The 27,974-nt window shown below is 38.5% G+C and overlaps 1 long non-coding RNA gene across 1 annotated transcript; it reads right to left on the bottom strand.

Moving 5' to 3' along the window:
- Nucleotides 1-19,977: 19,977 nt before the first annotated feature.
- On the bottom strand, nucleotides 19,978-21,691 carry LOC149913075 (uncharacterized). Its single transcript, XR_016462084.1, has 3 exons — nucleotides 21,644-21,691; nucleotides 20,761-20,816; nucleotides 19,978-20,279 (listed from the first exon to the last, which is right to left on the bottom strand). It is a non-coding gene; the product is annotated as an uncharacterized LOC149913075 (long non-coding RNA).
- Nucleotides 21,692-27,974: the final 6,283 nt, after the last annotated feature.

Here is a 27,974-nt window from a genome sequence, read left to right as displayed (position 1 = left end):
TCAGTCATTTTATGTCATTGAGGGGGCAGAGCTCCTTCTAAGAACAGAAAGTCTGTAGAGGATTCTCCCTAATGTTGACATGAAAAAATGAACACAATGATGTTCAGAATTTAACTTCCTAAGTGTCCTAAGCTGTAATTCCTCTTACCAAGAAAAGAGGTGAAAAGGCAATTAATTAAAGTGTCAGGAGCTACTGCTCTCATCTATCATTTGAAAACTGATGTGCCATGTCTGCACTAAGGAAGTGGAACACCTCTGTAGACTGTTTTTAGACCAATTTCTGTGTGCTTCTTTACACTTCAGTCAAGTGCACTGCCACTGAGAGGAAGCCCACATGCTACAGAGAAGGAAGATAAGGGAGGTGCTTAAGTGTGTGAAATACTTTGTGGTGACTGTGAATATAAAACAGTATTCTGCATTTGCAAAAGCCATTTGAACTTAAGGAAAGATAACATGATATTCTCTAAAAAGACCTCAACACTGTGTGAGAAAACAATCTGTTAGTGATCAGACTGAGGGTTAATCTCTTGTCTCTCTTGTAAAATACCGGACGTGTAATCAGGGTGCATTTGCTGTTCTAACTGTTGTGAATAAGAAGGTACAAATGTGTTGGTTTTGTACAGTGCAGTCTTTGCTAGCACCTAATCCTTAATTCTTGAGCCTTGGCTTGCTCTGCTCATCAGTGACTTTGGATAGTTTGATTGACTTTCTTCTCAAGGTCAAAGAACATATTTTTGTGATTGGGAAATGATAGTTCATTAAATAGAATTCAAGGAAAAATATATTTTTTCTTTAAAAGTCTGTTGATCTGAGAAGGAATTGCTTTTTCTTATTCCCACTGGTAAAGCAGTATAGTTTAGAGCTGTAGTGTTTCCATGTAGTCCCATAATTCTGGGAATTAGGAAAGCAGTCAATTAGAATGTACAAGAGTAAAAATGAGCAACAGTTTTTTCCCAGGATAGGTTGATACTAGAATGTGGTTACTTGTTAGTCTCAATGCAGTTCGTAATGCTCTGCTATTAATGCTTTCTGTAGATCTATTCCACCACATGCTCAAAATTTTCTCCATTCTTAGATCAGACACTTCTTGGACAGATTGTCTGCTTTCCTTGGACCCAAGTAAGACAATATCTGATTAAATGAATACTGCTGGATTTCTTCAACAGCTCTTTCACTGGGCATTAAGTAATCAAAACAGACATACCTATTATAGGAGTAGTTAGTGCTTTAGATCACCAAATTTTTATTCCTGGGATGATAAGAAACAGCAGGTCAAACAACAGTTGAGGATCCATCCACATTAGGCTCATTTTCTGGAAGTGAGATCTTAACATGACAAGCAAGGCTGAAATCCTCCAGAGTAAGATCCACAGTACCTCTACTCTAAGGAGTAAGGTTTTTTCATAATTGAATGAAAGTAGTTCTGCACTAGCCATGGTTTGGAGTGCACCACCAAACTCTCTCCTACCAAGCAGAGTCTAGAACTTGTCTGGCAAAACAGGGCCACATTCAAGAGCTGCAAAGGGAGCAGAGCTTCTGAGAAACATGATGCAGAGTCTCAGTCTATTTTAGCTTGAAACACTTGTGCTACCTTATTTCCTCTGTCTGCTTGTACCTTATTTCTGCTCTGATATTGTACCTTGGAAAAAAAAAAAAAAAAGTTTTCTAGTTAAAGCACTAGGAGTCAGAAAGACAAATGACTACTAGTGTTATATACTAGTTTTTCCAAAGTTGTTGCTTCTATTTTATCTAATCTGACATTATTATATTAGAGTTATTCTTAGTGTTCTAAATGAAACTGCAGCTCGTTTGGGTGTGAGAAGAGAACTGACCAAACACTATCAGAGGAAGACCAAAGAGAAAAGCATATTTTAATTATTCGGTCTTGTTTCATGGATTTCACAGATGTGATTTTTTTCACGTTACAAGAAAATAACACTCATGCCAAACTTAGTCTATAGGGAGGCAAAAGTCAAATGAGGCAATGTTATCTCAAGGCAGTTCTACTCAACTCTAAAATAACACAGCTGCAGTCTCTTGCTACATTTGCCCATTGCTCACAAACAAAAATTAGATGAATTGCTTGAAGACAGCACTTCATTCCCCTAGAACACAAAAAAGACATGCCCCTGCCCAGTATTTGGACCCTGATTGTTTTCAAATCCAGGCAGAAGTATATGGAAATCTCAGGTATGGGAGTACTGATCCAGTATTTCCAGGAGGCTAGGTCTCAAGCTCGGGGCTCTAGTTTTAGTCCAGTTAGAGGCTGTAACATGCAGATGAAAGCAATTGTGTATTATCTTGTTGCTTCATGGTTGTTTTCCAAATTCATTTTCAACACAGTTCTAGGAAGTTTTTCATGAAGGAAAATCCATTATGATTTTTAAATGGATTGAATGTAAATACTACTGGAAGAGATTAAGATGAATTTGCTTCATTCCTGAGCTATCTGAAAAGGTATCAAACAGAAAGTGTGGATATTGCTGAATAAGCAGTCTCTGGGCAAATTACAACAAGTTTTTTTCTCCTCTCTGCAATCGGCAGGCACATTATGGCAAGATCACATAGTTAGCAGTTGGTATTGCAGAAAAATTAATGTTGAACTATATGGCATGCAAATGTTTTACCTCTCAAGTAAAATAGGTGCATGCCTAATCAAATAAAAATATGTTTAAATATCTAACAGTAGAGAAAATCTCATGAAGGGCTCGCAAAATGCGTCCACTTGTGAATCAGCATGCCAGTTATATTCATGCTAAAAGAAAAATTATATATTCCTACTGTAGAAAAGAGTTGTTCTCTTTCTTCAACGTCATAAACTGTTGAATGGAAAGTCAACTCCTCTCCAATGAGCCACTGAGGCAAAAACTTAATTCCTAGGTTTAAACGAAGTTACTTCACGAAGTAAAAATTTCACCATATGAAATAAGTCTTAGTCATTCTTTGAAAAATATTTTTCAGCATACTAGTCATTCTGAAATCATCACCATATTTCTTTACAGTTAAAAGACTTCATATTTAGAATTACATATAGCAAGGTAGTCAGAAGCAAGAAAAAAGAACCATTAATATGGAGAAAACAAATTTATGAGAGTTTCTTCTTCTTCTCTCTCCAAGAAAGAGAAAGCTCTAGAAACTTTCATCTTTTTGTTCCTCGATAGACCAGCCTGCTTTAGGAGGACCAAATGAGGTTGGATACAACCCAGTCACAAACATTGAAAGACCCATTTTTATGGGTTAACACCACATGTAAATCAAAGTCAGTGCTAAAATTGTATTTTGAATAAGGTTCTCAAGTTTTTGGAGTGTTTTGCAGGATGACCCTCTGAAGAAAGTCTGCCTTGCTGATTTCACTGTTTTGCCCCTGTAACAAAAAGATCTTCCTTCATTCACACAAAATTGCAGAGAAAACATTGCTGTAGCATGTTTTGTAGCATGTTTTGTAGCATGAATCAGTAATTTCCACAGTGGTGGCCCTATCCTACACTTTGTCCCTATCCTAGTGCCCAGTGCATATGGAAGGTCACTGAGAATTTCACTTCCAGGCCCAACGCTGCACCTCCCCTCTCTGGACTTGAGCAGGGCCCTTGCACTCTCTCCCCAGTGAGACTCCCCAGGCAACCTATGGCAGGTGCTTGGAAATTCCAGACAGAGTCTGAGAGCTCACAAAGAGTAATGTCTGCTTCTGAACAGGCTTAAAGGATGCTTCTCTCTAGAGAAAAGCAGAAAGTCACATCAAATAGACTAATCAGAAATGGGAACATCCTACCACTACAGTGTAATTTTAACCTGGCTAAGAGGCAACAGCAGTTGTCACCAGTCATCTGCTCCAGAGGCAGCAGCATGTGGATGGAGGCATAGATGTTCCCTTTGAAGCACTTTTCCTCCACTCCCTAGTGGATGATAAGGGATTTTTCTTGACCCACAGGGAATGATGTTTTTCATAGTCATAGGCTGAGCACTGACTCTCTCTCCAGCCCACCTGATGCAAATCAAGTTCAGGAGAAGGGAAATAAGATACTATTCTCTATCTTGGAGAAATTGTTCCCCAACATTTCATTTTAGGACTTTTTACAGCGAAGTCTCTAATCTCAATCTACATGCCAGTGTGGCTCTTGGTTAAACTACATCACACAGCATGATCACATGGCATGTGCAGGACAACTGGCACGGGTCTGTGAAGGGCAGGTCCTTCTTGACCAATCTGATCTACTTCCATGATCGCCTGGTGGATGAGGGAAAGTCTGTTGACATAGTCTATCTAGACTTTACCAAAGCCTTCAATACTGTCTCCCACAGTATTCTCCTGGAGAAGCTGGCAGCCCATGGTTTGGATAGATACACTCTTTGCAGGGTAAAGAACTGGCTGAATGGCTGGACACAGAAAGTGGTAGTGAATGGAGTTAAATCCAGCTGGCAACTGGTCATGTATGGTGTTCCACAGGGGTCACTAGTGGGTCCTGTCCTGTTCGGTGTCTTTATTGGTGACCAGGATGAGGGCATTGAGTGCACTTTCAGTAAGTTTGCAGATGATACCAAGTTGGCAGGAAGTATCAATCTGCCTGGGGATAGGAAAGCCCTACAGAGCAACCTGGACAGGCTGGATGGGTGGGCTGAGGCCAGTGGGATGAAGTTCAACTAGACCAAGTGCCAGGTCCTGCCCTTCAGGCACAGCAACCTCAGGCAATGCTGCAGGCTTTGGGCAAGTGGCTGGAAGACTGCGTAGAGGACCTGAAGATATTTGTTGATGTTCAACTGAACATGAGCCAGCAGGTGGCCAAGAAGGCCAATGGAATCCTAGCTTGAATCAGAAATAGTGTTGCCAGCAGGAGCAAGGAAATGATTGTCCCTCTGTACATAGCACTGGTGAGACCACACCTCAAGTACTGTGTCCAGTTTTGGACCTCTCACTACAAGGAAGACATCAAAGCCCTGCAGCGGGTTCAGAGAATGGCAACAAAGCTGGTGAGGGGTCTGGAGCACAGGCCTTATGAGGAGTGGCTGAGAGAACTGGGATTGTTCAGTCTGGTGAAGAGGAGGCTCAGGGGTGACCCTATTGCTCTCTATAAATACCTGAAGGGAGGTTCCGGTGAGGTGGAGTTCAGCATTTTCTCCCATATAACAGATGTTAGAACTAGAGGGAATGGCCTCAGGTTGTGCAAGGGGAGAGTCAGGTTGGATATTAGGAAATACTTCTTCTCTGAAAGAGCGGTCAGGCACTGGAACAGGCTGCCTAGGAAGGTGGTGGAGTCACCGACCCTGGAGGTGTTCAAGAAATATTTAAATGTGGTACTGAGGGACATGGTTAATAAGGAAATACTGGTGATAGGTAGACAATTGGACTGGATGATCTCAGAGCTCTTTTCCAATCTTGGTGATTCTATGATTCTATACTTGGTTATGCTGTGCCTTCTCCTCACCAAGCAGTAAGTGCATTAACACAGCAGGATAGGCATTGCAGTCCTTCAAGAAGAGGCCTCTGCATCATGCCCATGCCAGTGACTTTGAAGAAGTGTGTTACTGAGTGCTAGAACACTATGTCAGAGTACTGGTGCAACAAACCAAATGTGCAGCACAGCAGTGCATATAGGAAAAGGTCTAGTGAAGGTTATATATACTGTGTGCAGGTTGACTCTGTAAAGGCAGACTGCTTGCCAAGGACACTTCGTCCTTATTCAATCAAGCATATAAGTCACAGTTGTTGTCACAGTGTCCTAGGGATCAGAATAAATGGACAGGAAGGTTAAACGTCTGGGATGTCATGTCAGTGGTGTTAAAAGGACAGCTCCACCATGGACAAACTCCTGGGTAAGAGCATAGGGACTTTTAGGGTAATAGTCCAAATCTGCAGTAGAGGCCGAAAAAGCAAATCCCGAAAGAGTGCAGAATGCATGTATATGCTAAGCACTTATGAAAGGAGATATGTTACTGAAAGTGTCTGGAAATCAAATCATTTTTTTTCATCTGTGAGTGACAGATTACTATTCACCATTTGATAGATCTCAGAGGGAAAGAACTAGTGTAACTAAAGCTTTTACAGTTCAGCTTTTGCACATGCTTTTACCTACAGTTAATTTTCATAAAATCATAAATCTGATCTGATCATTTAGATTGATTTTGCTCTTTCCAGTTCTCCTCTGGAATTCATTTTTAATCAAACTCACTTTTAAACAAGTTCATTTTAATCAGTTCATTCACTCTTCCAAACTGAATAATGCCACACACAAAAACAAAACAGGGTTTGTTGTTTTTTGTTGTTGTTGTTGTTGTTTTTTCAATTTTATGGCATTGTAAAATTAAAAAATCCATGAGATAAAGACAAAAACAAACAAAATACCCCTCATGCTAACCTTACAGAAAATAGTGAAAAGTTTTAAAATTGAGATCAGAGTGAGTATCTTTTTGTTTGGATAATGATAAAAACAACAAGATTTTTTGTCTAAGCCTTATAGTTCTAAGCCATTAGTAAAAAGTGATCTTACAATATTCACTTGGCAACTGAATGCACGTTTAGAAATGCTGAATTACAAGTGAAATTTTACAGTTACTTGCATAGTTGCTTGAGGAAAAGTTGCCTACATTTTTTTGCTTTAAAAAAAAGAAAAACAACAACATGCAGAAATGAGATATTTAAAATTTTGAATGAAAGCAGAACCTTGCAAAATAAGCAACAGAACTGGTGAGCAGGTTGTCAGGAAATTTTATATCCTTGAGAAGGAAATTAATAGAGAGAGATGGGACGAAATTGAAAAAAATTGACATGTAAATAAAGACAGTGCTTAAATGGAAAACTGAGAACTGATAGTAAATACATTAAAAAGTAAAACAAAACATGCTATCAAAACCAAAGGAAACAATACAGGAGGAATTCTGGATGATCAAAGCAAAAAGCTAGAGATAGATGGTTAATATGATGCAGGTCTGAATGACTTTTTCACATCAGTACACAAAAAAGGAAAGAAGATAACATCCTAGGTACTGAGGCATGTTTTCCTAGGCTTGAGGGAGTGCATTGTTGAAAGGCTTTACCCGCATCACAAAACAGATAAGAAGGCAGTTAGAACTACTGAAAGCCAACAAAGCACTAGGCCCAGATGACTTAAATCCTCAAGTTATGAAAGCAGAAGAAAGGGAAACTGGAAACCTTATAGAAAAGATTTATGATAGCTTACTGAGAACAGGGTATTACTAAAGGATCGGGGAAAGAACTGATGTAGTTACCATATTTAATAGAGGAGAGAAGGAGCCAGGCAACAGACGGGTTCAGCTGTAGGCAGAGATACAGGAATTAATCATTAAGAAAGATAAAACATTTGCATGAGCTTGAGGTAAGTTATGTGAATAATAAGGAGAAACGGAGAACTGGAAACAGACATTTACAAAATTATATTCTGTTTCTTTGTGTGTATGTTCATCTTCAGTATTGATCACCTAATTCTGGGAAAGGGTATATATAATGCATGGTCATTTTGATGGCTTTGAGGCAAAGCTGTAATAAGCAGAGAGAGAATATCCACCTGGATCTGCATTCATATTTGTCAGCTCAAGAGAACAGTCCGTCCTGATAAAAATTCCAGCCCAGGCAGCTGCATCAGTCAGTGGAGCATGAATGTGTTCATTCCAGTGTGGGCTCTGAGTTCGCAGAAGCAGATGTTAATTGAATAACCTGGCAGACACATCTGACCACTTAAGAGCAATTTCAAAAGTGCCACAGGGCATGGAGACATGTAAGTAATCCTTCAGAGGCTACAGGGGAGCTGCAGAACTCCACTGAAAGACACGAGTCACAACTCGACACTAAAATGGGCACTTTCAGAAGTGCTCTTAATAAGTAAGCTCTTTTTTAAGTGCAGACTGAATTTATTTGTGTGATCAAGGCAGAATATAAGGGGAAAGCTTTAAAGAGAATAACTTGACTTGTGGTCAAAACACGAAATGTGATAAATGCAGTGCAATTCTCCCTTCCCTTTCTCCCCCAAAACACAGTCTGTCAAATTCATCTAGAAGTTATGCTGTTAGTTTGGACATTGATTTTTACTTCTAATTTTTACTTTTAATTTGTACTTTCTATTCATAAAGGATCACTAACTTCAGAAGAAGCAAAAGCTCTAGGAGCAGAAGGTAAAAAATGCCTACTTCCACCTTTCTATTTGTGCACTTTGATTTTTGAAGGTAAAATTAGAGATGTCAAATTTATAAATGCTCCAAACACTGATTTCCTTATCGTAAGTTGAACTGGCACACAGGGCTCAGAGTCTTGAACTCAGCCCACAAACTCCTTCAGAGATCTTCTCACATACCATTTCATATGCAAGCTGGGCTAAGTACCATAAAATCAGTACACTCAGGATGTTTTTCAAGAAGCGAAGTATGAACATCTGGAATAAACAGAAGTTTATAAAAGCTTAACCGCAGTTATGGGAAGAGGCAGAGCCAAAAGACAGCCTTTGCATCTAAATGAATGTACAGTCTTCAAAGGCCTTCACCTTTCTTATCAGCAAGCCTGTGCACACTCTTGTCCAGAGTTTGTCATAAGATTTATCTTTTCTAAGCAGGAGTAGGACTTTCTGTGGGAAGCACTGTTAAAAGATTTATGCATTTTGTTGTGAAACGATTTGAAGAAATACTTCTATTTTTAGTTTTGGTGAGATATGTAGTTTATTAAGTGGCACTTCTCCAATCTGTTTTAATCACCACATCAGCTTCTTATTGCTGACATTTCTGGTCAGTAGAAACCTAAAATTGTCTTGTCACATTTACATCATCCTTAATGTAAAGATAGGGAAAAGAAAGGGCCAGAGTCTGGAAGAAAGGGAAGAGAGTCAAGAAGGATTTACCATGCAGCTCAAAATGCTTATATGAGCAAAGAACAACAGACTAGAACCTGGTACCACTTTGAAGTCAGACGCCTTGTTTAATTTGGCTTCTGGAAATTACTTAAACTGTCTGTGTACTAAATTCATGTACTGAGATCATGACGAGGGATTTCAAGAGATTTCAGTGAGGTCACACAGCGATCACTGTACAAAATCAGAAGAATTCTTGAAATACAGAATAGCAAAAGTGGCACTGAAAAGATAATTAAATGCAAAAATTATGGAAATAGGCACATAATGGGTATTAGGAATATGCAGGTTCAGAGCAAATGCTTTTCAAATGTAAAGGCAGTGAGAGAAGCAACAAAAGAGTCATATTAGCATCTCCGGTATTTTATAGGAATGGTTCTTTGTAGCTTCATTTTTTCCAGGTTAACGCTAATTTGTTCACTATTTAATGCTAATGTGTTCACTACACTGTTACCTTCCTCACTGGAAGGAATGAATCTATAGAGTTGTTCTCAACACTTCCTTCACACTTTTCTCACTGCATTTCAAAGCATCAGTTGGAGAAAGAATCCAAACAGGCAGTGATAAAAATGCTTCACAGCAACAATCAGAAGCATACTTGTCAGTAATATACACTAAGATCTAAGAGAAGTAAGAGCAGCATGTTTTTTGACTCAACAATCAAATTGCTGCTAATTCACCTTCAGACACTCCTCTTATTGACATCTTTTCTTTGCTCTTTTGTTTTTCACCTGATGTTTTGACTTTTCATTTTACCAGCTCAGACCATATAATCTTGAACAGCCTCGAGGGCCTCTGAGCAATCAATTGCACAGAGTACAAAGGCTGAAAAAGCAACTGCAGGTGCAAAGTCTGCTATCTCTGGTCCCACTTGGTGCAGTGTAATCATCCATTGCTTAAGGCCTCAAAAACTCCAAAGGTGACCCTGGGCTTTATAAATCATGCTACTTTTACAGAGCTATTCCTTCTAGCTATTAAACAAATTGTTTTTGTATAAACACACATCACATCTTATTGTTCCTTTCCAAGCTTACAAACTGAACAGATTATTTCAGAGGGGAGAGAAGCTGGGAGAGACTTGGAAGATCATAATTAAAAAAAAAACAAAACCTGAAATGAAAGAAAAATGCTGTGCTACTATATTCTGGCTTGTAAGAAGCTATGCAAAACAATGCCTATCGTCAAGATTTATCCCTGCCTAAACAGTTTCTGTCATTATTTGAATGTAGTACATTTTCCATGAATGTTCATCTCTCCAATGCAGTGAAATAGATTTTTTTTTTTCATTCATGATCACATTTAATTAGGATAAGCCCAGGAAGATAGAATAAACATGGCTTTCAGGCAAACAAACAAAAGTGTTTTATGGCTACTGTCAGTACAGAGGAAGTCAGTAATTTAGGCTCAGAAGAAAGCTCAAGGCTTGCATCAATTCTCATGCCTGTCAAAACATAGTCCCTAATAACCCCCACCTCCACATGTAACCAACTGGTCAGCAAAGTTAGCAAGGAATTACATTCAGGTTTAGGTACGTCCCTATATGTACACCTCTTCAGATGCGTTATGCAGAGACAGGGTGAAAATTATTTCTTATTCTCAGAACAGAGATGTTCAGTCTTTCTCATTTGTAGGTATATGTGCTCAGACCACATATATGTCCAAACAAGACACAAAGGAAATTTCATCATTAAAACATTCAACCAGGATGTGGGGCGCAAGGGTTCGGTGCCCTGGTCTGCCTTTGAGATTAAAATCTGTGCTTTACCTATGATTTTTACTTTTATTTTTTTCCCAAACACGGAGCTATGGAATACCTTTAGTAGACAGTGAAGTCTCATACTGCTAAAGGGAGATAGCCCATTACACCAACACAACATCCCCTTGTATATCTGGCCATTACATGCTCTTGGAAATTCTCCCCATAGCACTTGTTTACATGGCATTTCACAGGCAGGCACACGAAAATTCCACCCCAAAGCTGAGCCAGCAGGACATGGGCCAGCACTGAATGAAAAACCATACTGTTGCATTTAGCACATCATCGAGCCTCAAATGATAAACTTTGCTCAGCAGTAGGATATGAGAATTCAGTCTCAATACCAGAAGCAACTTTAAATCCTGGCATTTCTTAATTTTTCACTGTTCAACTATTTTAAAACAAAAAGTGCCTTCTCACAATGTATTAAGGAGCAAGATTGGGAATTCTCCTCTGTAACACTTCCCTGGGACTTGAGCTAGTGGTAGTAATTAAAGACTGTTTTGCATTTAGTGGCTCTATCTGTTGGGAAAAAAGACATCCGCACCTTGCCAATTTGTTTTACAGCTTTTTGCAAGACAGTAATGCAATCTGAGATCTGGGAGGAGCGCATCTGCAGGCAAGCAGGCCATGGGTAATGTGCCAGTAAAAATGATCTAGCTGCTTCTCAGAAAAAGGTTAGAGAAAAACCACAAGTCTTAAAAAATCATGGTCTTAAAGAAAACATTTATCATCTTTGAGTTCTATGTTCCCTTGCTAACAATAAGAACTGTGCAAGTCATTGCTAAAATGTCCAAGATCCGCACAGAGGACAGCAGCCTATTGCTGCCAATAACCTGATGATTCAAAAAGATACCTTCTGTATGATGGACCAGAGGTTTCAGCAAATTTAGAACCAAGGAAGCACCTTAAAGTACTGTGGTTTTTAAAGTCGAGCACTGAAGTGTAATAACAACCTGCTTATGCAACGTTAATTCAACATATGGCCAGGTCAAATCTTACAGGGAAGGGAAGTAGAAGGACTGCAGTCTTTTACAAAGATACTCTTAAGCCAGGGCTAGTAATACTGCAAAACGATCGTTATCCGTGAAACTACCCAGCCACCATCCTGTTTGGTTAAGAAGTAGCAATGTTTTGTGCTTTTTTTTTGCATAAGCATGGAATTTTCAGTTCACTGATAAGAAATAATGCTGCAGTGCATAAAGCAAAAACATGAGCACTTGAGCCCTGACACTGTACCACCAACCTGACATGACTGGTTTGCATAAACTTCAGGAGTAAGACAGCCATTACACATTTCTGCTCCATTTTTGGGTCCTAAGCCTTTCCAAGGGTACTTCTAACCCCTAAAGAAAGAGGTGGGGGTTGTGAACAATGCACCAGCAGAAGTGTGATGTCTAACACTGAATTCTGAGTGCTTGTTTTAGTAAGGAAGAGGCTGTACAAAACCCCAGGAGCAGTTTGATATTACATACATTGGCCAAGATTTCTTTTTGCAAGATGATTAAACTTTAGTCTTGATGTGAAGTGAGACACTCCTGACCTCCTCTTCACTGAATGGAAGACAAAAAATCCTTTGGTGTTCATCTAAGCAATAATTTTCAGTGTAGTCTTGTAACTGTGGAGTTAACACTGAGGTTCGGTAAATAGTTATTTACTTACATGTCTAACATTTTTTTGTGCAAATGTTGATTCCAGTCTGGGTGACCAAATACCACTGCATTCCTTTCCTGTGAATGTGGCAATTCCTAAAACTGAGGGAAATACAGCATTTCAGCAGGGAGAGCATGAATCGCGGGACACTCCCTGTTCGTCTACAACACTCCCTTACTCCTCTCATCTGTCCATGATGTCATGTTGCATACTTTAATGATCACAAAACAATTTTTCTTGAATGACCTCTGCCCTATTCTGTATGTTCCAGTTTCAGAGGGTGAATCAGGCTGCACATGAAGTATGAAAGGCTGTCTTCTGCAGCTCTCGGTTTGGCCAAAAAGCTAGGGAAATGAAGCCAAAACAGCAGATAGAAGTCTGGTCTCAAAGTAAAGACTGATAAGTGATAACCTGGAGCATTTTTTCTCTAGATGTGTCCTTGTCATAACATTCTTTTTTTTTAATTCAAGTTGATTTAGTGTTATACAATGCCACTTTCATGAAAATAAATAAATAAATGAATAAATAAATAATAAAGTCTTTGAAACAATATAATTCCAAGGCTTCAGAAGCTGGGCAGCCTTCATGGCCAGCAGGTCAAAGGAGGTAATCCTGTTCCTATACTCTGGGCTTGTGAGGCCTCACCTGGAGTACAACAGCCAAATTGGAGTCCTCAGTACAGCAGAGGCGTGGACCTGTTGGAGTATGTCCAGAGGAGGTCCACAAAAATAATCCGTGGAATGGAACACCACTCTTATGAGAAAAGGCTGAGAAAATTGGGGCTGTTCAGCCAGAAGAAGAGAAAGCTCCTGGGAGACCTGAAAGTGGCCTTTCCATGTCAAAATGGAAGCTGTAAGAAAGAGACAGACATATTCTTTAGCAGGTTATGTTGTCATAAAACAAGGGGAAATGGTTTCAAACTAAATGAGGGAAGATTTAGATTGGATATAAGGAAGAAGTTTTTAACAGTAAGGGTGGCAAAGCACTGGAATGGGTTGCCCAGAGAGGTTGTCGAAGCCCCATCCTTGAAGACACTCAATGTCAGGTTGGACGAGCCTCTGAGCAACCTGATGTTCCTGTCCATTGCAGGGGAGTTGGACTAATTTACCTTTCAGTGTCCCTTCCAACACAAAAAATTCTATTATTCTATGATTCTAAGATATTACAAATTAACTTTTCCTCTTCTTCACAGATAAATTGTGGTTTTCTACATGGATACATCTCTAAGTGAGCTAGTTTCTTCTTCTGCAATGATTTACTTACTTTACTTCATATGTTCCTTGTTTTCTTTTTTCTTTTTGACAGGCTCTGGGATGAAGGCAGTTTACTCTCCAAGACTGAACTCCTGATGGCCCCCAGTACAGGAATGTTCCCTAAAAATTAAGCTTTTCATATCCATGTACAGAATGAACAATTTGATATATATGACATTACTTTTTCTGCATCTATGTTGTTACAATTTAGATACAGAGAAAAACAATTCTTTCAGACTGCACATAGTGGCAAACTTCTGTTGACATCTGTGAGAATACATACAATTTAGGAAGTTTCTTCTTTGCTCAGAATTTATTTCATACTTGAGTATATTCTGGAATAAGGCACTTTGCATGATAGTATTGAACTGGCATTTTTTTGTAATTGAAAGTAATTTGTCATTATTATTTGAAGATTCACAGTTAGATTTGACTCTTTAAGCAAATGATGAGGCTCAGCAAATTTTCTTTGCAGAAAAATCCAGTACAAATTTTATATTACACAAAAATGTTCTTTGGAAAATCACATTAATTTTCTTCAAAATGTTAAGAGATGGTAAGGAATTTAGATCTCTTTTGTGTCATCAAAAAGAGAAATGTTAATCATACCATGGAAACCACGTTGCAGGTGCCAAAAATGAAGTGTGATGGAATAGTTTAACTTCTGGAATATGAAAATATGAAAAGTATGAAAAAATGAAAAACCCTTAAAAATGAAGTAAATGAATGTTAAGAAAACAACATTCTGTCACAAATATTTAGGATCTTTGTACAATCTTATTAGTTTTTGTCCAAGTGTGTTGTCACTAAAAGTTTCTTTCTTATCATTACACAAAAAAATATTCTTAGCTTCTTCAAACCTCTTTTCATTTCCTGTGTAATGAGTATAGTCAGGAATTCAAGAATGTAACCTGTGTGGCCCAGTTTGGTGAACATACCCTGAAGCTGCAATTCCACAAGTGATTAATACAGAGGAAACAAATGCCTCCTTGTTCTCAATTGGCTGTAGTAATTGCTATCATGGCCATCAAAGAAAACAGCAGAAGTTACTGAAAGGAAGAAGAAATGAGCATCCCTCTGGGCATCACGTTTACACTACTAGGTTATTTCACTTCAGTAGAGAGTATTTCCAGTTTGGATATTTCTCATAGCATGACTGACCATGAAGAATAATCTCGCACAACTAAAAATACATTTAAAATGTCCACATAACTATTATTTAATCCTGTATTTTTTGCTAAAATAAAGGAAACTACTGATAAAAGTAACATTAGTGAGCAGTGAATCACACATGTTCATTTCTGACTTGAAAAGTGAAAGTTAATAACATTTTTAAGATTTTCCTCTGAACATTTTCTTAATTATTGATACCGATCCCTTTAAAAATATACTAAAAATCAAATGAACCATCAAAAGAAAAATGACTTGAAAGGAGCTCAGCTGGTGAGGGAATACTGGAAGAGCTATAGATGTCTCAAGTAGCAAAGCAAAATCCTGAGTAGGGATAGAAAATCTGTAAATAGCTTGTAATGATTTGTAACACAAAATTGTATTAATTCGGTCTCGACCATGAGCACCCACATTTTTGTTTTTTTTTCCCTTTTTACATGTTTTTCTTCAGAAATCCACATTTGGCCATTTTACCATGGCAACAAGAGTAAAATGTATGTCCTGGCTCTTTGTCAGGCATCCATGCTGGTCTAGCCCCACTGCTCAGACAATATAAAGATCTTCCATGTCTTTAAAGTATCTTAGGACACTTTTTTCCACGTGAAGGATTATAGTGAGATTTCTATATTGCACACAGCACAAAACACAAGGAGAATTAAGGGGAACAGACAAACCCATCAAGTGGAAGAAGGTAATTATGTTACTATTATACAACTATTTCCAGTCCAACTCCTCCTTCCCTTCCTTCTTTACTTTCTCAATTTATAAAAGAATTAGAATAAGAAAAATGTGTCATACAGTGTTATTTCCAGTGGCTTACACAGAACTGCATCTAGCCAATAAAAATTAAATATTTTTTCCATACTCTTAAAGTCTCTGAAGATAATCATTAAAAAAAAAATGTTGTTAAAGTTTCGTTTCACTTTTTGTTTAAACATGACCTAGATGTTCCTGCTATGGAATACATGAATATCTAATCTATGATTATATATTATATTATACATATATTACATTATGTATATACATAATATAAATATATATATTCATATATACATATATGAATACAGATATATGAATATCTAATAATCTCGACAATAATAGTACGAGTCATAGAATCATTGAATCATAGAATTGTTTGGTTTGGAAGGGACCTTTAAGATCACGTAACTCCAACTCCTTGCTATAGGCAGGGACAACTCCCTCTACAACGGATTGCTCAAAGCCCCGTCCAGTCTGGCCTTGAAAACTCCAGGGAGGGGGCATCCACAGCCTCACTAAGCAACCTGTTCCAGTGTTTCACTACCTCCACAGTAAAGAATTTCTTCCTCATATCTGGTCTAAAGCTACCCTCTTCCAATTGAAAACCATTTCCTTTCATCCTGTTGCTACCTACCCTTATAAGAAATCTCTCCCCAGCTTTTCTGTAGGTGGCCCTTTGGGCACTAAAGGACAACTATAATGTCTCCCCCCAATGCCTTCCCTTCTCCAGGCTGAGGAGTCTTAGCTCTCTCAGCCTATTGTCATAGGGGAGGTGCTCCAGCTCTCTGACCATCTTTGTGGCCCTCCTTGTGACCCACTCGTACAGCTCCATGTCCTTCTTGTCCCCAGAACTGGACACAGTACTCTAGGTGGGGTCTCACAAAAGCAGAGTAGAGGGTCAGAATCACATCCCTCAAAGTGCTGGTCACACTTCTCTTTGTGCAGCTCAGGATACTGGTCTGCAAAGATACATTGCCAGTTCATGTTGAATCCTTAATCAACCAACATCAGTCAAGCTGATACATCAAAAAAAGAAAATAAAAATCAGACGATAGCATTTTTTTCTTAATTTTGAAATAGCAAAGTCATTGACTATTGATATTAGAACTGAAATTCAGGTTTTATTTAAAGAAAACGTATAATACATTACATAACTTCTGTATAAGCTGCAAGTTTGGTCACATGACTACAGCATTCTGTGCTAATATAAGGACAGGAGTATAGACCTACTCCAAAAGTGAAGATTGCCAACTCTCAAAACATTAAACATGGTCTGGATCAGGACTTCAGGCAAAAAATATCAGATCAAGTGAGAATTTCTTTCTTTCTCAGGCTCTTTACAGTTTGGATTGGTTATAAACACTGAAAGAGCAGCTAACTCCAAAAATAGTATTTTCTTATTACTGCACTTTACAGAGTTTCAATAGTAGTTTAATTACAAGAATTATAATTTCACTGTCAGTTACAAAGTACTACTTTCTCTATTAGTCAAAGCCTAATACTGCTAGAATGTTGATATATGATTAAAAATACAACACTAAAGTGAAGAACATATTCCACTTGTGTGAGGGTAGGATGGAGGATGAACCACGCACAGTTTGCAGTCCTACTACAGAGCACATATTATTTTGGATAACAGTGGAATATAGCTGCTGAAGTTACTTTCTATTCATTAGTTTGGTTTGTAGCCAGAAGAAAGAGAGGCAAAGAAAGGGTCAGAGATGTTTGAAGAAGAAAAGAGAAATCTCTGTTGTGTCATTAATTCAGATAATGTGAAATATATAGGAGATCTGTAAGGTCATTTGCAGTGAAGGCAGATTCTTGGCTATTTTAGATTCTGGCTTTGCTTTTCCAGTAATGAGATTAATAAATGTAACACGTTTATTACATCTCGAAAACTAGTAGTCATCCATTCATTACTGGTGTATTTTAAACTTCATCTTTACAAACATTGTACAACAATCATCTTTACTTCATCAAACAAAACAAACAAACAAATAGACAAACAAATAAAACTAATATATTTACCGCTGGTTTATGGGGTTTGTTTTCCAGTTTTTATGGTACAAGAAGCTAGTACACAGCATTCCTGATTAAGAAATGGCTTTTCATCTCGCAATTTTGCATGCTTTGGTAATTGGTTCTAATAATAGGACTGTGTTCAATCTGCAGATGTCACTATATAGCATGGAAATAAACATCTGGCTAATAGGATTGTGCTGGACTCCTCTTTCATTTTCTAACTTTCCTCACAATCTACATGTCTTGTTTGACATTGTTCTGCTTCCTTTCCCCAAGGCATACGAGGGAACCATAGCAAGGAAAATACTTAAAAATCCAGGTGTCTAATTCTGAATTAGAAAGCTGTGTTCCTGTAAATACTGCTTAAGTAGAAGCTTTCCATGTGCTGGAACATCAACAACACTACTGGTTTACTTTATGAAGAACATTTCTGAAGCACATAGTAGGATAGATAATTTACAGATGCTCAGTTCTAAAATGTATCTTGGTATATCAATCAGGTGAAGTTCCCGTTGACTGGAAAAATGATAGCATTATACCCATTTTTAGAAAGGATAAAAAGGATGACCCCAGGAACTACCAACCTGTCAATCTTACCTCTGTGCCAAGGAAGAGACAGATACTCCTGGAAGCTATGCTAAGGCACATGGAAGACAGTGAGCTGATACGGAAGGGCCAGCAAGGCTTCACCAAGGACAAATTCTACTTGACCAACCTAGTGCCCTTCTCTGATGATGTCACTGCATCAATGAACAAGACAAGAGCCACTGATGTCATCTATCTTGACTTGAGTAAGGCCTTTGACACAGTACCCCACAACATCCTTCTCTCCAAATTAGAAAGATAAGGATTTGATGGGTAGATTGGTCAGTAGACAAAGAACTGGCAGGATAGAGTCCAGTGAGTGGTGGTAAATGGCTCAGTGTCTACATACAGATTAGTGACAAGCAGAGTCCCCCAGGGGTCAGTGCTGAGGCTAATACTTTTTAATACCTTCATCAGTAACGTCAACTGCAGGGTTGGGTACACTCTCAGCAAGTTTGCTGATGACACCAAGCTGTGGAGTGAGGTCAACACACCAGAGAGATGGGATGCCCTCCAGATGGACCTAGACAGGCTTGAGAAGTGGGCCCATGTTGAACCTCATGAGGTTCAACAGAGCCAAATGCAAGACCTTACACCTGGGTTCAAGGCAGCCATCATTACCAATACAAGCTGGAGGAGGAAAGGACTGAGTGCAGCCCTGTCAAAAAAGATCTAGGGTTACTGGTGTAAAGGAAGTTGGACATGAGCCAGCAATGTGCCCCTGCAGCCAGAAAGTGCACTGGATCCTGGGCTGCATCAAAAGAAGCATGGCCAGCAGGGCAGGGAAGATGATCCTGCTCCTCTACTGTTAAGGTCTCATCTGGAGTAATACATCCAAATGTGGAATCCTCAGTACAGGAAGATATGGACCTCTTGGAGAACATCCAGAGGAGGTCACAGAAATGATCCACAGAATGGAACACCTCTCCTACAAGGGCAGACTGTTCAGCCCAGAGGAGAGAAGGCTGCGAGGTGACCTGAGAGGGGCCTTTCAGTATCTACAGGGGAGCGTTATCAGAGTCTGTGGTGATAGAATAAGAGGAAATGGTTTCAAGCTCAAAGAGGGTAAATCTAGCTTAGATATAAGGAAAAAGTCTTTTACAGTGAGTGTGGTGAGGCACTGGAATAAGTTTCCTAGAGATGTGGTTAACGCTCTGTCCCTGGAGACTTTCAAGGTGAAGTTAGGTCAGGCCCTGGACAACCTGCAAGCTGTGGATATTCCTGTTCACTGCAGGGGAGCTGGCCTAGGTGGCCTTCAGAGATCCCTTTCCTACCAGCTCTAAGGACTCTATGATTTGATGATTCTGCGATTTATAACACAGTATAAGATGTTAAAGAAATATTCATCTTGGTCCAAGATAAACAAGTAAAAAAGGGATACAGTAATTAAGATTATATCTGCACACAAGAATTACAGAATAGAGAGAAAAAGAATCAAAATTATTTTGATCAAATCTCTCTCACATACAAAATAATACACTGTTCCTTCATCATCCTTATACTGGGTGTATCTATGCACTTTATTTCTGTCTAAACTAGAAGCCACAGATCAAAAGAAAATGCAAGATCAGATTAACAGAAGTTAAATTCCATCCAAATTATTGTGACATTTTTCTTCCTGGCTACATGACTAGAGCCGTTTGTTCAAAGGCTGCACAAGCACTAAGTACTGCATTTAGGTGGAATATTCAGGTATTTAGTACAAGTCAGACGAATCCAGGCCCAAGAACTGTATTCTAACTGATCACTTCTTGCAAGGGAGGCATACTTGACAGCTGCTGTAAATACACATTTGTCTAATTCTCAATGTTCTGGCAAAAAAAAAAAATAATAACCTTCCCCTACAGTTTAAGCTAATATTACAGAATTCCACTTTTATAAATCATCTTAGCCAGAAGTAATGCAGAAAAGTTTTGGTTTTCTGTCTGCCATGTCTGAACAAGGAAAGTTTTATCAAGCCAAACCACACTGTGTGACTACTCCTTACATAGCTGTGGTCCTCACCCTGACATTTCATTTTTTCCATTTTTTGAGAGGGGAGTGGACAAGGTGCTCATTCCTCAGGAGTCCTCTGTTTGGGTTCCTGCCTGCTGCTGTGTGTTCCTGAGCTCCTCTGGGCTTGTGCAGATGGCCTTTGATGGCTGCTGGCTCTTGCGATAGGCCTGGAGTCTGTTATCTGAGTTCCCTCTTCTGCCATTGTCTTTGTAAGTTGATGTTTTATCACACAATCTAAAACTTGGATTGAAAATAAAGAAATATAATGTTTGGAAAATAATTAGGATGCAATTAGAGAATGGATATTTATAACATACGCATTTATTTACCCTTCCAGTCTCAAGCCATAGTGAGCGGCAGCTATGAAAACACTGTTAGAACAAAGGGAAGTGGAGATGAAGTAGTATTTAAAATTGCAGGAAAATTTTTGCAACTTATTTTTTCTTTGTCTCATCGTAAGACAACAAAGACTTTCATCTTCACACACTCTGAGCTATGTTTACTGAGTTTGGCCCAAGGTTCCCTGAGATAGAGAAAAGAGAAACTGCTATTTATTCTGTCACAACTCTGAGATTTCTAACTAAAGCAGGGCAACCTTCAGTGGTAGCAGTGTCTGTAATTGAAATTACTGGACTCTCTCTTTTATAATACCCTGCTCCACATTTCATCAGCTACCCCACAAAACAGCAGCTTCAAATACTCCTCGGTTTCTTTTTATTACCTGGGCTTCCAGATAATCCTGCAGCATCTGTAATTCTTTGACTAGGAATCTGTTAACTGAGAATAAATCAAACAACAATAAAAATACTGCTGTTTCAATCAGTAAATTGAAAATGCATATGAAAACATATAGTTCTATAAATTACTAAACACAGTAATAGAATTTCTCTCTCTATCCCTGCTAGCTTGACTCAAAATAGCTATCACAGAAATTCAAGATCTAACTCTCCTGTAGTGTAATAAAGTTCATTTATGACCATTTGACTTGCCTTTTTCATGCACACCTACCAGGGCATTGCTTGTTTTTGAAGTAAAATCTGTAGCCATATTGATGCTTTATCTTTTCATACAAGCATGCATCATCAGACCTAGTTAATCAAGAGACAAAATCTTTTCTTATTCTTGATAAGGTCTGCATGAACCACAGTCTCTGAAAAGTTTCACCACTTTCACCAAACATCTAAATATCAAACAATTACCTTGGACAGCGATGAAGTAGCTGACCTCCCCTGCCACCATGCAAAAAAACATCAGTAAAACTGTACTACCTGCCTGAAATCCAGGAGTTCCTCAGCATCAGAGGAGCTGTTGGCTCTGAGTGCTTTGGCACTGTCAACACTGAAAGTCGTTTGATTGCTGGCAGGCTCAGGACAAGTTGCCAGTACTAGGGGATTATCATACCAGTCCTGTTTTACTGTCTCTTTGTTCTGAGCAGCAATCTAAAACCACAGAACTTGCTGGGGTAAAAGTGTTACTCTCCTTTATTAATAAAAAAAATTATTCTCCTAAACTTTGAAAAGGATTACAAGCTATAATCCTCCACTATATCTTAAAACCTTCTTGATTGCCCCACAGGGTAAGAGATTAATTGTTAGCCTACTAACCTACGTGTACATAGCTCATATTGCAACAGCAACACCATGGCCAGCCTGGGATTTGCCTGCGTGCCTCCTGTTATTTATCATTCAACTTTATTGAGTAATACAGGCTGCCTAGATCTGACTAAACATGGTCATTTGCTCCATACCAAATATGCAGCAGCTCCATGGGTCCATTGGTCTGCACCAGATCCAGATATCTCAGACATCCCCTGGAAAATCCAAGCATCCCTATGGAATGCTTCATCACCTCAAAAAATCAACTCATAAAAAAAGCACAAAGACTTTCTGAAAAAGATTTAGCACCAACATTCAGCTTACTCAAATTCAATACCCAGGCTCAAGTCATGAGAACAAAAAGGCTCAGCTTTACGTTAGACAGAACTGCTCCAGCTGCAACTTCAGCCATGTCCTTTCGAATTACAGAGGACCATCAGAGCACCTCTCACCTTCCTTAACCTCCTCTTCAGAAGCTCCCAGCTGGCACAGAACCACAGATATAAGAGCTACTTCATATTCTGATAGCTAGTTCTATTCATCTTAGAACTTGCTTGGTGTTACCAAGGACTGATTGTTTCTCAAAACTCTCAGTAAAACTTGACAGGCAAACTCTCTCAAACCTTATGTTTCCAATCTCTAACTGGAAACTGAGGAACAATGAGAAGCCATTTTCCTAATAGACCCAATAAAGAAGAGAGAGCACCTACCAAACCTCAAAGGGAAGAAATTCTAACTCTACTTCTATTACACAGGCATTTTGGAGTCTGTCATTTCAAAATATTTGTTCTTCCCTTTGTTTGTATGCAGTCCAAAATCTATCTGTATATGGTATTTCTCACAGCTGTGATGACAGCACCAAACAAGGCAGAGAAATACACCAGAGAGCCTGCTTCAGTGCATTTGTAAATTAAATAGACACGGTGCTGCACTTCACATGTATTATCAATTTATTTCCAATATTCATTTTGAGTTAGTCATACAGAAATACTGTCTCATGCAACAGGAAAGCAGCAGCTTGGTACTCAAAGCCCTCATATGCAAGCTATTCCAGCAAGTGCATTCCTTACTCTCTGTAAGAGTGAGAAAAGTGAGAAAAGTGAGAAAAGACCTCTTGGAGGTCTTTTCCAATCTTAATGATTCTATGATTCTATAGTTACTGCTGACTTTTATAAATGTAGAACACGGTGCAAATGCAAACACTATACCTAGAGCAGATTTTTTGTTATATTAATAGAGGGGCTGATGTGTTTCAAACACTCAAGAAACAGGAAGGTGAGCTGAGTTTTGCTAGAGACCATTTAAAGCAGCATAAATAGTGAGATTCATTTCTTTTTATGGATAAAGGAAAATCCAGAGCTGAACTCAGAATTTGAGAGGAAAAGACCTGTACAGACATAAGAACAGGCAGTGAAGAAGCATGACTCAACCTGAACTGACAGATTTGAGTACTTTGGGTCACATAGACCAGAGTAAGTAAAGTACTCTTTTAAAACAAGCTCATCCTGTGACAAAGTAGTTCAGAGTGTATTTGTCCAAATAAACATATATCATCTTAACAAGAACACGGTGTAAACATACCTGATGAGACAGTATTGGTTCTTGGTAATTGTTAGGAAACTTGCAATGAGTCTGAATACAGGATGTTAAAGTCATGCATCTTACATGCACCTTACAGAATGTGGCACTTGGTTCCATGTACCTATAGGTCTGATATGACTGCTAGTGGCCAGATTTCAAAAAGAGAGTGACAAGCAACTTCATGCACAAAATCATCCCAAATTACTCTTCCAAAAGTGGCTCTTTGAAAGAAAAAATATCTGTCCAAAGTATAAGACATAGCTGGAAATTCCCCAAAGTTATGAATAACTTGGATGCAGTGCATATTTGGACATCAGTAAATACATACCTTGATGCCTGGGTGTGTTCATTTTACACATGATCTTGAGAATGCCAGTAACTTTCTGAAGAATTAGCAGATTTCTATAAAATGCATCAAGATCTAGTCTAGAAAAGGGTGAGCTGTAAGTAAAATCAATCTTGAGAGGGGAAGAGCAGACTGAAGAGAGACGCGTGTTTTTTGCTCTCTTTTGGTGTCAAGAAACACTTGTGTGTTAGTTATGCAAAAGGTGACAAATGAAAAACAATTAATTTCCAATTTTTTGTTCTCAAAAAATACCTAGTATGTAATTTAGAGGAGCAGTTAGTCACTAACTGCTAACAGTTTTTTTAAAAGACATTTTAATTATACCTCTGGGGCGTAATTGCTGTTTGTACTTACTCTGCAACTCATAAAAATGAAAGAAACTCTTGTCTAACATGTTTATGTATAGGATAGTGTTCATTATATGTATTTTTATTTCTAATTAAGTTTTCAGAAAACTACAAAAGTAAATAGATTTTTCAGCTCTTTGTTAATCATTTGGATGAACCACATAAGCAACCAGCTACCGCCATATCAGTGTAATCCTTCAACAAATACTTACGCTTGAAAATGGGTCAGAATATCCACTCAAAGAAATGATACTTTTCCTTGTATGTTTATTTCAACATAATTATGTACTTATATGGAGTTGTTAAACTAATCAGATTTTTGCCAAGCTGCCTACAACATAATCCACCTACTACTCACCAACTTCAAAAGAAAAATTAAACATTTTTCTGTTGTTCAACTTTTTTTCTGTGGATTTGAGCTTCTGAAGCCAGAAGGTCGCTTGGATTATGTATACAATGCTAGTAGTTGCATTCCTTAGCTCTACAAAATGCCATGAAACTTTCTATTTTCCAAAATAGCTTTGCAAACAATGACAATTACTGCCCAGACATTTTCAAACACAGCAGGTTATTGGCTTAGGCAGAGATGGAAACCCTAAAAAAAAAAGATAAATATTTTGAAATGCACTGTAAATCAAATTTGTGCACCGGACTAGGAATGGATTATCTGCCTCTAAATAGTAAAAGATGTTTTCATTTGAGGGGCTTTTTCCATACTTATTTACTAGAAATGATTTTAAGTAGTGCATTTATAAATTTTTTCTAGCCTCTCAATGTTTTTAGCAGTATCATTGTAATAAATACTCTGATTAGTTATACATACTTTTCCCATTGCATTTACTGGTGTCCAAGAATTCAGTCTTTCTCAATCTTTTAATAAAAAGTACATTTTTTAGATTAAAAATTGATGGGAACAATGCTATGTTGGTTTCAAGCTGCTCTGAAAGTATTTATAGCAGATGTATCAGCAATCTCAAATGAGCGAATTTCTAGGATGTAATTAACTGAGTCCTTGACTAAGAATGAGCCTGTTTGCAAGGCAGATTATTACATTGTGACATACAATATTCTGACACACTGTGGTATCAAGGCAAAGAAGGCCAATTTATTTCCTTCATTTCAGCAGGAAATTAAGAGCAAGAACAAAAGACAGCCCAGCAGAGAATTCATACAATTGATTGCTCAAGTAGCTTTATCTAGATTCAATACCGAGGCAACAACATGAAGACAAAAGCAATGGTATCATGTACCTTGGTAGCTCTGAAAGTAATGCCTCCTATTTATTTCCATGGAAACTACAACAGATAGAAAAAGCACAGAAACTCTATTTGATAGAGGAAATTCTCAGTTATAACATCTTATTTTTAAAAATAGTCACTACCATTAGTTATGCATTTTCACCTGCTATGAGCAAGAGCCTGTATACCATGCTTGTAAAGATCTGCAACAACAGAGGTGACTCACAGTTCCACAGCTGCTAAGACAATGATGTTTCTAGAAATATGTTACCCATGTAGTCAATCTTTCACTGGCCTAAATAGATCAAAGTCAGAAGGTGCCAAATTCAGACTGTATGGTGGGTGTAGTAGGACAGTCCAGCCAAGATTGCTAGAGTGCTCCAGCATCTTCAAGCAGGTACAGGGCCTTGTGTTATCCAATTGCAAGAGAAAGGTTGTCTTCTTCTCTGGCCTGAAGTTTGAGCCTTCAGCTTAGTCCATGTTGAAGTGCCATGGTCACAGTTGATGTTTTGCCCCAGGTGCCCGGAAATAAAAATCACTCCTATCCCAAACAACAGTGCACATCACTTTCCTCACTGAAGGCTGTGTCTTGGACTTTGATGGAGAATTCACATGTTGCCCCTCCATCAACTGCCTTTTTTTACTCAGGCTTGGAGTTGTGACACCGTAGCTCATCACCAGTAATAATGTGATCAAGGAAACTGCCACCTTAAATCTCTGCTGTGGTTGTATGATTGTTGTTATCAGCATTGCACATAATAACATCATGTAGTGCACTGGGAGTTAAAGAGTTAATGCTCCACTCCCTAGCTGTCTTGCCTTCCATTTTGGACATTCTCATTTTATTTGACTTATTAGCTTCAGTTCCAATTACATTATATTATATTGTGTTATCTCGCATTCTACTATCATATTCAGTAAATTAGTTTTCTCTGATTAGCTCATTGCTGCTGTTTTGTTTTTAGGCCCATCTTGTCTCTGGGTCCACCCACCCCATTTAGCCACAGGACCAGACTGAACCAGGTCAGAGTTGTGACAGCCTCTTCCTGGCTCATTAAGTCCTGAAAAATTTGCATACGGTGTTCTTTCTGTTTGTGTGTGAACATCTGTAGGACCCACCTGGCATAAATTTGGGGACACTCCAACATTGCCACAACTGTTTGCAACACACTGAAACTGATATTCAGTTCCATGTACAGCTTCATGGTTGTAAATGGTCAGTTTGCTTGGATGAGCTGATCAAATCACTCTTCTTTTCGTGGTGTAACAGCTGTGCATGGTTGTGTGGAACATGGCTTTATTTCACGTTGCTGTTGCCACTGCTGAAACACACCACCCACCACTCCACTGTGCTCACATCCAATGTTCGGTCTCCATAAACTTTCAAAGTGTCAATGAATGTCAGTGGGTGCTATTTTTCTCCCAAATGAATAGAATGGAAGAGCTCAATGAAACCTTTGCTCCATATGCACTTCCATCTCAGATGCCACTTTATCAGACTGCCCCTCTGCTGCCATCTGTCACATGTCAACATGTATTGGAATATTGGCAAGAAGGTTCAAACTCTGCTGCCATACCACCAACATCTGCTTCTGATGTTGTATGCCAACAAAATGAAACATGCACTTTCAGAGCAGACCTTATATGTGCACTGAAAGCTGATCATGAATTATCAGGTTTCTGATTTTGCACCTGATTCGTATTTTCTGGAAGAGGAAGAAAGAATGCTGGCAACATTACCTTTGTTCTGTACAGAAGTTCAGGATCAGTGGTACCTTCGTGAAAGAAGGAATATGTGAGAAAGAATGCTGCTGCTGTTGAGCTATATATGTATAGCTGTTATATAGTATATATACTGTATAGGTGGCATCGCATTTGTCTCCTATCTGATCAGAGATGTTGCAGATCAGAGTGAGGGCAAAATATCTGTCGGCTCTTGCAGTTTTCAGCTTGAGTACCTTGAAACGACTGAGTAGGAAGTAGTATCTCACTATGTCAGGTTATTATTTATATGAAATGGGAGAAAAGCTTAAAATTTGATAAACAGTTACATTCACAGAGAAAGACGATCAACACTTCTTAAAAAATGTATTTTTTCAGCTCTAATGGGACACTACAATTCTATGATTTATCCTGCCAGCCCTTGTAGTTTTATAACATCTGATTATATTTGTTTTCTACTGAAAGACTTCTACAATTACTTGAATCCAGCTGTTGAGTTTTCTACTTCTCATCTCACTCTTAAGCGTTTTTCTTTCTGGTGTTAACACTAGAGGAGAAAAAATGTGATACAAGTAGAACATAAGGCTTAAAAGAAAGACTAATATGAGAACAGTGACTCAGAGTTTTGATTTTGCATTGGTGTTTTGTTGTTGTTCTTTTTTTCCCCTAAATATACTTTCATAATTTCTTTTTGAACTGCATGCTTTTCTGAACTTACACTCATGAGTCCACATACTCATGAGCCTTTAAAAGCAAACTCAAAGAGGAGCATGAATTTTATGAAAATAAACATAAGCTACTGAATACACACAGTGTGTAACACTGAAAAGATGGGGAAAATACAAGATAACACTTAGCCACAGCATTCCATTTGCACAAATTCTGACACCTCACACAAGGTGACTGCTTTCACAACTGATTTGCTCAAGCCACAGAGGGATGATCAAAATTTCAGCCTGAAGTTTACCAAAACTTGTTCCCAGTCTCTTACCCGTTTTAGGATTTTGGATTTTTTTTAGGCCTTAGATATCGAAGTGTTACCAAGGAACATACCTCCTGGCAGATCTTTGGGATCCTGATGGCCAGCTGAGAATCAGTGTACATTC

This window comes from Phasianus colchicus, chromosome Z (assembly GCF_987193195.1).
Source record: "Phasianus colchicus chromosome Z, bPhaCol1.hap1.1, whole genome shotgun sequence".
Taxonomy (NCBI): domain Eukaryota; kingdom Metazoa; phylum Chordata; class Aves; order Galliformes; family Phasianidae; genus Phasianus; species Phasianus colchicus.
The sequence above is the reverse complement of the archived record's forward strand: the minus strand, read 5'-3'. Positions and strand labels throughout refer to the sequence as shown.